General features: G+C 38.1%; 1 pseudogene across 1 annotated transcript; it reads left to right on the top strand.

The window, feature by feature from the left end:
* The first annotated feature begins 9467 nt into the window (after nucleotides 1-9467).
* LOC308612552 (large ribosomal subunit protein uL6-like) lies at nucleotides 9468-10049 on the top strand (annotated as a pseudogene). The gene has a single exon. The product of its transcript is annotated as a large ribosomal subunit protein uL6-like (transcript).
* The last annotated feature ends 3022 nt before the right edge of the window (nucleotides 10050-13071 follow it).

Here is a 13071-nt window from a genome sequence, read left to right as displayed (position 1 = left end):
GAGAGCCCCAAATTTTGTGAGTCTTACCTCCAAGAACTTGACCAGTTTCTCACAGCAAATATCTAAGAAAAATCCCCTCAGGCTTCCAGCAGGGGAGGGAGAAAAGGAACCATTTTGAAATAGGTCGGCAGGTCAAAACACAGCTGTTCTTAATAAGGCCTGCCCCCAGGGGAAACTAGTTAACCAGAGGTAATCTGCTGAGGTATTATCAGAGCCTAACTGGCCTGGAAGGGAAATACCCAACTCCATCCCATCCTGTCCCACCTAAGTGGGGAGAAAAATACTTGTGAAGTTCAAAGTCCAGAGGCATAGGCTCACCAAGAGACTGAGTCCTAAAAATAGGACTATAGAACTCTCCATCTCTTCTCACAGCTCACTGACACATTACTAAAGGCCTATATACAGAAGTTTCTTTTACCAGGTACATCACATCCAGTTATCAAGAAAAAATTACAAGGTATACTACATAGAAGAAAAAAAAAAAACCCCTCACTTCTTTTAAGAGACAGATCACACATCAGAACCAGACATGTGTCCCAGAAGCTGAATAATGTCTTAGGGCTCCCTGAAATACTGAGCTGCTTTATTTACCTAACAAATATCAAAAGAAATTAGGATGGAACCTGTTTTCCTGCTAACATTGCTGGTGTTGGAATTATCACACCAAGAATTTAAAACAACTATGATTAATATGCTAAGGGATCTAGTGGATAAAGTAGACAGAATGAAAGAACAAATGGGCAATGTAAACAGAGATGGAAATCCTTAGAAAAAAACCAAAAAGAAAAGCTTGAGGTCAAAACCAGTAAAACAGAAATGGAGAATGCCTGTGATGGGCTTGTTAGTAGATTGGATAGAGCTGAATAAAGAATCTCTGTGCTTGAGGATACAGCAATAGAAACTTCCAAAAGTTAAAAAGAACAAATAAAAAAAAAAACAGAAGTGAATATCCAAGGACTGTGGGACAACTACAGAAGGTGTGACATATGTGCAATAGGAATACCAGAAGAAGAAACTAAGAAAGAAACAGAAGAACTAATTGAAACAATAATGCCTAAGAATTTCCCAAGTTAATGTCAGACACCAAGTCACACATCCAGGAAACTCAGAGAACACCAAGCAGGATAAATGAAAACAAAAACAAAAACTAAAATAAAAACAAACAAAAAAAACCCTCCACCTAGGCATATCATTTACAAACAACACAAATCAAAGAAAAAATCCTGAAAGAAGCTGGGGGTGGGGGAGGGGTGGGGGGAAACACTTATAGAGAAACAAAGATAAGAATTATATTCAACTTCTCAGAAATCATGCAAGAAAGAAGAGAGTGGGATGAAATACTGAAGATGTTGAAAGAAAAAACCTACCACATTAGAATTCTGTACCCTGCAAAATTGTCCTTCAAAACTGAAGCGGGAATAAAGATTTTCTCAGGCAAACAAAAATTGAAGGAGTGTGTTGCTAGTAGACCTGCCTTGCAAGAAATGTTAAAAAAAAAAAAAAGTTCTTTAGAGAGAAGAAAAATGATATGGGTCAGGAACTCGGATCTACAAAAAGAAAGGAAGTGCATCAAAGAAGGAATAGTGAAGGTAAAATTTGTTTTTGTTTTTCTTAATTCTTTTGACAAATGTTTGTTCAAAATAACAAAAGCAACAATGTATATGATTAAGTATGCTTATCTATATATCTTTAATATGTGTGTGTGTATATATATGCTTATGTATGTTTATATGTAAGTAAAATGAATGACAGAAATGACACGAAAGGGAGGGAGAAATCAGGATTATTTTATTATTATAAGGTACTTGCACAACCCAGGAATTAATATAGACCCAGACTTTACACAGTTTGTGAGAATTAACTAAAAATGCATCATAGACCTAAATGTAAAATGCAAAACTATAAAACTCCTAGAAGATATCACAGAAGAAAATCTAGATGACCTTGGGTAAAGTGATGACTTTTAGATACAAATCAAATGCATCATCTATGAAAGAAATAATTAATAAGCTGAACTTCATTCAAATTAAAAACTTTGTTCTGCAGAAGACAATGTCAAGAGGGGGTGGAGTCAACATGGCATACTAGGAGGACATGGAATTCGTGTCTCCTCACACCTAGGGTACATACCAGGCACCTGTGGGGGGCCATGGACACCTAAGGGGACAGGAGGAACCCCCAGCAACCAGCTTGTGGGATCTTGGTTCCCAGGCGAAAGGTCAGGCTTCAGCTCCTGTGGTGGGAGCTTTGAGTCCAAACTGCTGGACTAGCAGAGAACCCCAGATGCCAGGGAATATCAATTGGAGTGAGGCCTCCTGGAGGTCCTCATCTCAGCACCAAGACCCACCTCTATCCAACTGCCTGCAACTCCAGTGATGGACGTCTCAGGCCAAATAACCAGTAAGACAGGAATACAGCACCACCCAGGAAAAAAAAAAAAAAAAAGACAAAAAAATTTGTTACAGACAAAGGAGCAAGGTAAAAACCTACAAGACCAAATAAATGAAGATGAAATAAGCAACCTACCTGAAAGAGAATTCAGAGTAATGATACTAAAGATGATCCAAAATCTCAGGAACACAATGGAGAAAAGATGAGAAACTTTAACAAGGATCTAGAAGAACTAAAGAGCAAACAAACACTGATGAATAACACAATTATTGAAATAAAAAAAACTCTAGAAGGAATCTATAACACAATAACTGAGGCAGAAGAATGGATCAGTGAGCTGGAAGATAAAATGGTGGAAATAACTGCCAGAGAGCAGAATAAAGAACAAAGAATGAAAAGAATTGAGGATGGTCTCAGAGACCTCTGGGACACATTAAATGCACGAACATTCGAATTATAGGGGTCCCAGAAAAAGAAGAGAAAGAGAAAGGGTCTGACAAAATATTTGAAGAGATTATAGTCAAAAACTTCGCTAATATGGGAAAGGAAATAGTCAATCAAGACCAGGAAGCACAGAGAGTACCACACAGGATACACCCAAAGAGAAACATGCCGAGACACATATTAGTCAAACTATCAAAAATTAAATACAAAGAAGAAATATTAAAAGCAGCAAAGGAAGAGAAACACTTAATATACAAGGGAATCCCCATAAGATTAACAGCTGATCTTTCAGCAGAAACTCTGCAAGCCAGAAGGGAGTGGCAGGACATATTTAAAGTGATGAAAGGGAAAAACCTACAACCAACATTACTCTACCCAGCAAGGATCTCATTCAGATTCGAAGGAGAAATCAAAACCTTTACAAACAAGTAAAAGTTAAGAGAATTCAGCACCACCAAAACAGCTCTACATAAAATGCTAAAGGAACTTCTTCAGTCAGGAAACACAAGAGAAGGAAAAGACCTATAGAAACAAACCCAAAAGACATAAGAAAATGGTAATAGGAACATACATATCGACAATTACCTTAAATGTAAATGGATTAAATGCTCCTACAAAAAGATATAGACTGGCAGAATGGATGGAAAAACAAGACCTGTATATATGCTGTCTATAAGAGAATCATTTCAGACCTAGGGACACATACAGACTAAAAGTGAGGGGATGAAAAAAGATATTCCAAGCAAATGGAAATCAAAAGAAAGCTGGAGTAGCAATTCTCATATCAGACGAAATAGACTTTAAAATAAAAACTATTACAAGAGACAAATAAGGATACTACATAAGGATCAAGGGATCAATCCAAGAAGAAGATGTAGCAATGGTAAATATTTATGCACCCAACATAGGAGCACCTCAATACATAAGGCAAAAGCTAACAGCCATAAAAGGGAAAAACGACAGTAACACAATAATAGTAGGAGACTTTAACAGTCCACTTTCACCAATGGACAGATCATCCAAAATGAAAATTAAAAAGGAAACACAAGTTTTAAATGACACATTAAACAAGATGGACTTAATTAATATTTATAGGACAGTCTATCCAAAAACAACAGAATACACTTTCTTCTCAAGTGCTCATGGAACATTCTCCAGGATAGATCATATCTTGGGTCACAAATCAAGCCTTGGTAAATTTAAGAAAATGGCAATTATATCAAGTATCTTTTCTGACCACAATGCCATGAGACTAGATATCAATTACAGGAAAAAAATGTAAAAAATACAAACACATGGAGGCTAAACAATATACTACTAAATAACCAAGAGATCACTGAAGAAATCAAAGAGGAAATCCCAAAATACCTAGAAACAAATGACAACGAAATCATGATGACCCAAAACCTATGGGATGCAGCAAAAGCAGTTTGAAGAGGGAAGTTTATAGCAATACAATCCTACCTCAAGAAACAAGAAATATCTCAAATAAACAACCTAACCTTACACTTAAATCAATTAGAGAAAGAAGAACAAAAACACCCCAAAGTCAGCAGAGGGAAAGCAATCATAAAGATCAGATCAGAAATAAATAAAAAACAAATGAAAGAAACAATAGCAAAGATCAATAAAACTAAAAGCTGGTTCTTTGAGAAGATAAACAAAATTGATAAACCACTAGCCAGACTCATCAAGAAAAAAAGGGAGAAGACTCAAATCAACAGAATTAGAAATGAAAAAGAAGTAACAACTGACGCTGCAGACATACAAAGGATCATGAGAGATTACTACAAGCAACTATATGCCAATAAAATGGATAACCTGGAAGAAATGGACAAATTCTTAGAAAAGCATAACCTTCCAAGACTGAACCAGGAAGAAATGGAAAGTATAAACAGACCAATCACAAGTACTAAAATTGAAACTGTGATTAAAAATCTTCCAACAAACAAAAGCCCAGGACCAGATGGCTTCACAGGCGAATTCTATCAAACATTTAGAGAAGAGCTAACACCTATCCTTCTCAAACTCTTCCAAAATATAGCAGAGGGAGGAACACTCCCAAACTCATTCCACCAGGCCAACATCACCCTGATACCAAAACCAGACAAAGATGTCACAAAAAAGAAAACTACAGGCCAATACCACTGATGAACATAGATGCAAAAATCCTCAATAAAATACCAGCAAACAGAATCAAACAGCACATTAAAAGGATCATACACCATGATCAAGTGGGGTTTATCCCAGGAATTCAAGGATTCTTCAACATATGCATATCAATCAATGTGATCCACCATATTAACAAATTGAAGGATTAAAACCATATGATCATCTCAATAGATGCAGAAAAAGCTTTTGACAAAATTCAACACCGATTTATGATAAAAACTCTCCAGAAAGTGGGCATAGAGGGAACCAACATCAACATAATAAAGGCCATATATGAAAAACTCACAGCCAACATTGTTCTCAATGGTGAAAAACTGAAACCATTTCCTCTAAGATCAGGAAGAAGACAAGGTTGCCCACTCTCATCACTACTATTCAACATAATTTTGGAAGTTTTAGCCATGGCAATCAGAGAAGAAAAAGAAATAAAAGGAATCCAAATCAGAAAAGAAGATGTAAAACTGTCACTGTTTGCAGAAGACATGATACTGTACATAGAGAATCCTAAAGATGCTACCAGAAAACTACTAGAGGTAACCAATAAATTTGGTAGAGTAGGAGTATACAAAATTAATGCACAGAAATCTCTTGCATTCCTATACACTAATGATGAAAAATCTGAAAGAGAAATTAAGGAAACACTCCCACTACCACTGCAACAAAAAAGAATAAAATACCTAGGAATAAATGTACCTGAGGAGAAAAAAGACCTGTATGCAGAAAACTATAAGACACTGATGAAAGAAATTAAAGATGATACAAACAGACGGAGAGATATAGTATGTTCTTGGATTGGAAGAATCAACATTGTGAAAATGACTATACTACCTAAAGCAATCTACTGATTCAGTGCAATCCCTATCAAACCACCATTGGCATTTTCCACAGAACTATAACAAAAAATTTCACAATTTGTATGGAAACACAAAAGACCCCAAATAGCCAAAGCAATCTTGAGGAAGAAAAACGGAGCTGGAGGAATCAGGCTCCCTGACTTCAGACTATACTACAAAGCAACAGTAATCAAGACAGTATGGTACTGGAACAAAAACAGAAATATAGATCAAGGGATCATTATGGAAAGCTCAGACATAAACCCATGCACCTATGGTCACCTTATCTTTGATAAGGGAGGCAAGAGTATATAATGGAGAAAAGACAGCCTCATCAATAAGTGGTACTAGGAAAACTGGACAGCTACATGTAAAAGAATGAAATAGAACACTCCCTAACACCATACACAAAAATAAACTCAAAATGGATTAAAGACCTAATAAGGCCAGACACTATCAAACTCTTAGAGGAAAACATAGGCAGAACACTCTATGACATAAATCACAGTAAGATCCTTTTTGACCCACCTCCTACAGGAATGGAAATAAAAACAAAAATAAACAAATGGGACCTAATGAAACTTCAAAGCTTTTGCACAGCAAAGGAAACCATAAAAAAGACAAAAAGACAACCCTCAGAATGGGAGAAAATATTTGCAAATGAAGCAACTGACAAAGGATTAATCTCCAAAATATAAAAGCAGCTCATGCAGCTCAATATCAAAAAAACAAAAAACCCAATCCAAAAATGGGCAGGAGACCTAAATAGACATTTCTCCAAAGAATATATACATATTACCAACAAACACATGAAAGGATGCTCAACATCACTAATCATTAGAGAAATGCAAATCAAAACTACAGTGAGGTATCACCTCACACCAGTCAGAATGGCCATTATCAAAATATCTACAAAGAATAAATGCTGGAGAGGGTGTGGAGAAAAAGGAACCCTCTTGCACTGTTGGTGGGAATGTAAATTAGTATAGCCACTATGGAGAACAGTATGGAGGTTACTTGAAAAATTAAAAATAGAACTACCATAAGGCCCAGCACTCTCACTACCAGGGATATACTTTGAGAAAACCATAATTCAGAAAGATTCATGCACCACAATGTTCATTGCAGCTCTATTTACAATAGCCAGTACATGGAAGCAACCTAAATGTCCATCAACAGTTGCATGGATAAAGATGTTGAACATATATACAATAGAATATTATGCAGCCATAAAAAGAAACAAAACTGAGTTATTTGTAGTGAGGTAGATGGACTTAGAGTCTGTCATACAGAGTGAAGTAAGTCACAAAGAGAAAAACAAATACTCTATGCGAACACATATATATGGAATCTAAAAAAAAAAATAGTTCTAATGAGCCTAGGGGCAGGACAGGAAATAAAGACATAGACCAAGAGAATGGACCTGAGGACATGGGGAGGGGGAATGGTAAGCTGGGACGAGGTGAAAGAGTAGCATTGACACATATACACTATCAAATGTAAAATAGATAGCTAGTGGGAAGCAGCTATATAGCAGAGGGAGATTAACTCGGTGCTTTGTGACCACCTAGAGGGGTGAGATAAAGAGGGTCGGAGGCAAGTTTCTTAACCCCAGTAAGCTAATTTCCTCAACCATAAAATGGAGAAAATAGATGTTGCAAAGATTGAGACTACATATGAGTTATGGGCTGAATTGTGTCCCTCTGCCAATTCATACCCTGAGGTCCTAAACCCCAGTACCTCAAAATGTGACTGTATTTGGAGATAGGGCCCTGAAAGAGGTAATTAAGTTAAAATGTAGTCACTAGGGTGGGCCTGAATCCAATATGACTAGTGTCCTTACAAGAAGAGGAAATTTGGACAAAGATAGGTACAGAGGGAAGATGTTATGAAGACACAGGGAAAAGACAGCCATCATCAAGTCGAGGAGAGAGGCCACAGAAGAAACCAGCCCTGCCCACACCTTGATCTCAGACTTCTAGCCTCCAGAATTGTGAAAAAATAAATTTCTGTTGTTTAAGCCACATAGTATGTGGTACTTTGTTGAGGCGACCCTAGCAAAGTAATGCAATACATAAAGAATTTAGAATGGTGCCTGGAACATGATAGGTAATCAGTAACTTAATTAATACTATTATTTTCTCAGAGCTCTTTTAATATTCATTTCCAAAAACTACACACATAAATTCAGGCCTTATAATGTTCACTTTATGGCTAAGTAGCAAAGAAACTTGCCCAGGTAATAGGTAGTAGAGCTGGAATTTGAACTAAGGTTTTATCTGGCTCCAAAGTCTATATTTCTGGGCGTCCCTGGTGGCGCAGTGGTTGAGAGTCCGCCTGCCGATGCAATGGACACGGGTTCATGCCCAGGTCCGGGAGGATCCCACATGCTGCGGAGCGGCTGGGCCCGTGAGCCATGGCCACTGAGCCTGCGTGTCTGGAGCCTGTGCTCCGCAATGGGAGAGGCCACAACGGTGAGAGGCCAGCGTACTGCAAAAAAAAAAAAAAAAAAAGTCTATATTTCTAAGCATTAATTGTGATATGAAGGTTTTTTTTTTTCTATAAGGTAACAACAAAACAAAAGAGAGTGCCTGGTTTATTTACAGGGCTACTTTAAATGTATCTGAAAATGTAATTTGATTATGCTCATGCTTGGGTAAAAGAATATCATTTTTGGTTTGGTGCTTGCCTTATAATGTGATAATGTGAGAACTTTGCACAGATAATCATTCCAATTATACATACTGTCTTTGTTCACAGTTAGAATAATAACAATGTTGAGTATTGAACTGTTTTTAAAAATAAAGGATATTATTTTACTTGAGTAGATAGTGATACTTTTATTCTCCCTCTGTATACTATTAACACATAGTTTTTGTTAAAATAGTACAAAGATTATGAGTGCCACTAATATTAACATAGATGTTCAGCTCATTTAATATAGATTTTTTAAATGAAGTTTGTATTTGCATGTATTCATACTATTAAGTACTGAGTAGATCTTATAATAAATACTTTCCTTTGGCAAAAAAAAAAAAAAAAAGAGGGTGGGAGGGAGACGCAAGAGAGAGAGGATATGGGGATATACGTATGCTTATAGCTGATTCACTTTGTTATACAGCAGAAAATAACTCCACACTGTAAAGCAATTATACTCCAATAAAGATGTTTAAAAAAAAAAAAAAAAGACAATGTCAAGAGAACGAGAAGACAACCCAGAGACTGAGAGCATGTCTTGCAAAAGACACATCTGATAAAGGATGTTATCCAAAATATACAAAGAACTCTTAAAACCCAACAATAAGGAAATGAACAAACCAATAAAAAGTGGGCCAAAGACCTAACGAGACTCACCAAATAAGATATACAGGGCTTCCCTGGTGGCGCAGTGGTTGAGAGTCCGCCTGCCAATGCAGGGGACCCAGGTTCGTGCCCCGGTCCGGGAAGATCCCACATGCCGCGGAGCGGCTGGGCCCGTGAGCCATGGTCGCTGAGCCTGCGCGTCCGGAGCCTGTGCTCCGCAACGGGAGAGGCCACAGCAGTGAGAGGCCCGCGTACCACAAAAAAAAAAAAAAAAAAAGATATACAGGTGGCAAATAAACATATGAAGTCTTTGTCACATCTACTGCAAGAATGAAGACCATTCTCAGCAATCAGGCTGTCCACATTCTAGAAAATATTGACATTACTCTGAAAGAATATACAGTTATTATGAAGGGCCCCAGAGGAATCCTGAAGAAGGATTTCAGTCACATCAAAGTAGAACTCAGTTTCCTTGGAAAGAAAAGAAGAGGCTCCAGGCTGACAAATGTTGGGGAAATAGAAAGGGACTGGTACCTCTAGCACTATCTGTAGTCACGTACAGTGCATGACCAAGAGTGTCACCCTGGGCTTCCATCACAAGATGAGGCTGTGTATGCTTACTTTCCCATCAATGCTGTTATTCAGAAGAATGTGTCTCTTGTTGAAATCCAAAATTTCTTGGGCGAAAAATAGATCCACAAAGTTTGGATGAGGCCAGGAGTTGCTTGCTCCATATCTCAAGCCCAGAAAGATGAGTTAATTCTTGAAGGAAACAGCAGTGGACTTAAATCAAATTTAGCTGCTTTTTTTCAGCAAGCCACAGCAGTTAAAAACAAGGATATCATAAAATTTCTGGGTAGTATCTATGTCTCTGAAAAAGGAACAGTTCAGCAGGCTGCTGAATAAGTTTTAAGATGTCCAGCTACTGAAACAAGATGCTGAATGACTCCCAAGACATATTTGTGATACTTTAAAGATACAGTAAAAACCCTGTATTGAAAAGAAAAGATATTCCACATCACATGTCATCAGGGAAATGCAAATTAAAACCACAGTGAGATTCCACTACACACCCAGTAAAATAGCCAAAATCCACAACACTGGCAAATGCTGGGAGGATGTTGAGCAACAGGAACTCTCATACATTGTTGGTGGGAATGTAAAATGTACAGCCACTTTGGAACACACTTTGGCAGTTTCTTACAAAACTAAACACGCTCTTACCACATGACCCAGGAGTTGTGCTCCTTGGTATTTACCCAAAGAAACTGAAAACTTATGTCCACACAAAAACCTGCATATGGATGTTTATGGCAGCTTTTCTCATAATTATCCAAACTTGGAAACAACCAAGATGTTGTTTCAGTAGGTGAATGGATAAATAAACTGAAGTACATCCAGACAATGGAATATTATTCAACACTGAAAAGAAATGAGCTATCAAGCCATGAAAAGACACAGAGGAAACTTAAACGCATATCACTAAGTAAAAGACGCCAATCTGAGAAGGATATATACTATATGATTCCAACTATATGACCTTCTGGAATAGAAAAACTATGGATATGGTACTTGCCAGGGGTTAATGAAAAGAGAGGGATTAATAGGTGGATCACAGACGATCTTTAGGGCAGTGAAAACACTGCATGATACATGCCATTATACATTTGTCTGAACCTGTAGACCATACAACACCAAGAGGGAACCCTAATGGAAACTATGGACTTTGAGTGATTATGATGTGTCAGTGCAGATTTACCAATTTCAACAAATGTAGCCCTCTGGTGGGAGTTGTTGATGATGCAGGGAGGCTATGCATGTGTGGGGGAAGGAAGGTATATGGAAAATCTCTTTACCTCCCTCTCAATTTTGCTATGAACCCAAAACTACTCTAAAAAAATAAAGTCTTTAAAGAAACCCAGGAGCTGGCTGAGGTCTCCCTGATACACTGAGGTGAACCTCACAGGGGCGGGGCCAGCAGTTCACTGCAGCAGCGCCCCCCGGGGCCATATTGTGGGAGTGACCCTGGACTGAGTAGGAGAGGTACCAAGATGGTGTTTGAAACAAGCACCAGATCAAAGAATAGATCCGAGAAAACAGACAGAGGGTATGGAAGAAGGAAGAAGAAGGAAGCCCATCAGTTGGAATAGAATCACTAAGTTGGAAGAACTAACAAGATGACAAATTGGGGGGAAAAGATAAGAGTTAAATTAGAGTCAGAGTGAGGTGCCAGGGCTTCTATGGCTGGTTCCATTTGCACCTCAGAAGCACAGAGCCCCAGCCTGAGTACTCCTGTCACATATGGCTATGGGGTATTTCCTCTCCCTAGAGACAGCTACATGTGTCCCTGAGAAGGGGGAGAATACCAAACACATCGGATGCCACCAGAAATACATTTATGGAATTTCAGTTCTCTGGAAGTCTCTCAGACAATGTCCATTACAGTAATATCATAAAATGACTTCTTTAACAGGCACAGTTTATAAGAGTAGAATTAGAAAGACAATTATAGAAAACTCTGACAGTTGTGCAAACAGAAAATTGTTTCTAAGGGCTTACACAGTCAGCATTTGCTAATGTCTTGATCTTATGTCCAGTAGGCACTGGATGGTCAGGTTTCTGTGATCATGGCAGATGGAAGAGTTTCAAACTAAAGGCTGAATTTGTCCATGGACTGACTTCCTCCTGGCCCTGAACTGATTTCCCATGACTGACTTAGTAATATAATTTGCGGTAATAATGTGTTAACATGTCATATAAATCTTCATATATTCAGCCTTGACTTTATTATTGTGGGCCTCCTGGGGTGTGGATTCATTTCCTGTTAGGCAGCCTTTACATAGTTTTTGCTTTCCTTAGCCCATTTGTGTGAAGCTGTGCCTTTTTACTATGTTCATACAAAGAAGTATATGGATAGGCACCTAAGCGTCATATTAATTGTTAACCCAGACCAGAGAAGTTCCATAATTTTATTTATTTTATTTAATATACATTTCATTGTATAGAAAAATAAAAGTTAGAAGGAAAAAGCATTATGTGTTAAGTTAGTTAGAAAGAAAACTCAGTTAAGTTTTAAGTTTTAATTAAATTAATTTTACTTAAGTGCTAATATTTTGAAAGCCAAAACTAGAACCATAAATTCTGTTAAGGCGTATGGCTATACACAACGAGGAGAGTTGTGTCCCAGAAGTTGAATAATGACTTAGGGCTCCCCCAAATACTGAGCTGCTTTATTTACCTAACTAACAAATATCAAAAGAAAATAGGATGGAACCTGTTTTCCTGCTAACATTGATGATTGCTAGATAAATACAGAAAGGTCTGACATATGGTCAGGTATCAATAAAGGCAAGGGCATGAGTCCTAATTGAATAGCTATTGTGTGCAAGGATTTCACCAGGTTCTGGGGGTACTGGGGTGAGGAAGGGGTCAGGTTAGGGAGACGGGAAAAGCAGGTCTCTTATGTCCAAAGTTGTCTGGACACTTCCATGGCTGAGTTCTCTGAACTCATCGCTCACTTCCCCACTTCCCTAGTTTCAATAAGCTTGTTGCTTGGAAACTCACATAAAAGTGGGAGCATTGCAAAGTAACCTGTCATAACCCACCATACCCTGTTTTATTACCTTTATGGTATATCAAGGTGAAAGCCTATATTCAGCCTTGTCTTTTGCTTTCTCGGAGAAATTCCAGACGGCTGCAGAGAAGCTATGAAGCTTCTCGTGCCAGTCGGTGGGACCTTGTGCTCTCACACTCTGATCTGCAGGAAGCAGGTCCAGAGGTCGGCTCTTCTCTACGACAGGGATTAGTCTAGGAGCCATTTACGAAGCGGGGCATGACCGCCAGTCCCTTTATCTCCTCCTAAATTCCACAGTACAACCTTAGATATGAAACCTTTTTTTTTTTTAATTTGAGTTTTACATAAAGAAAT

The sequence above is a fragment of the Mesoplodon bidens genome (assembly GCF_964165515.1).
Source record: "Mesoplodon bidens genome assembly, chromosome: 2".
NCBI classification, from domain to species: domain Eukaryota; kingdom Metazoa; phylum Chordata; class Mammalia; order Artiodactyla; family Ziphiidae; genus Mesoplodon; species Mesoplodon bidens.
Note: the sequence above shows the minus strand (reverse complement) of the source record. Positions and strands in the feature narration are given on the sequence as shown.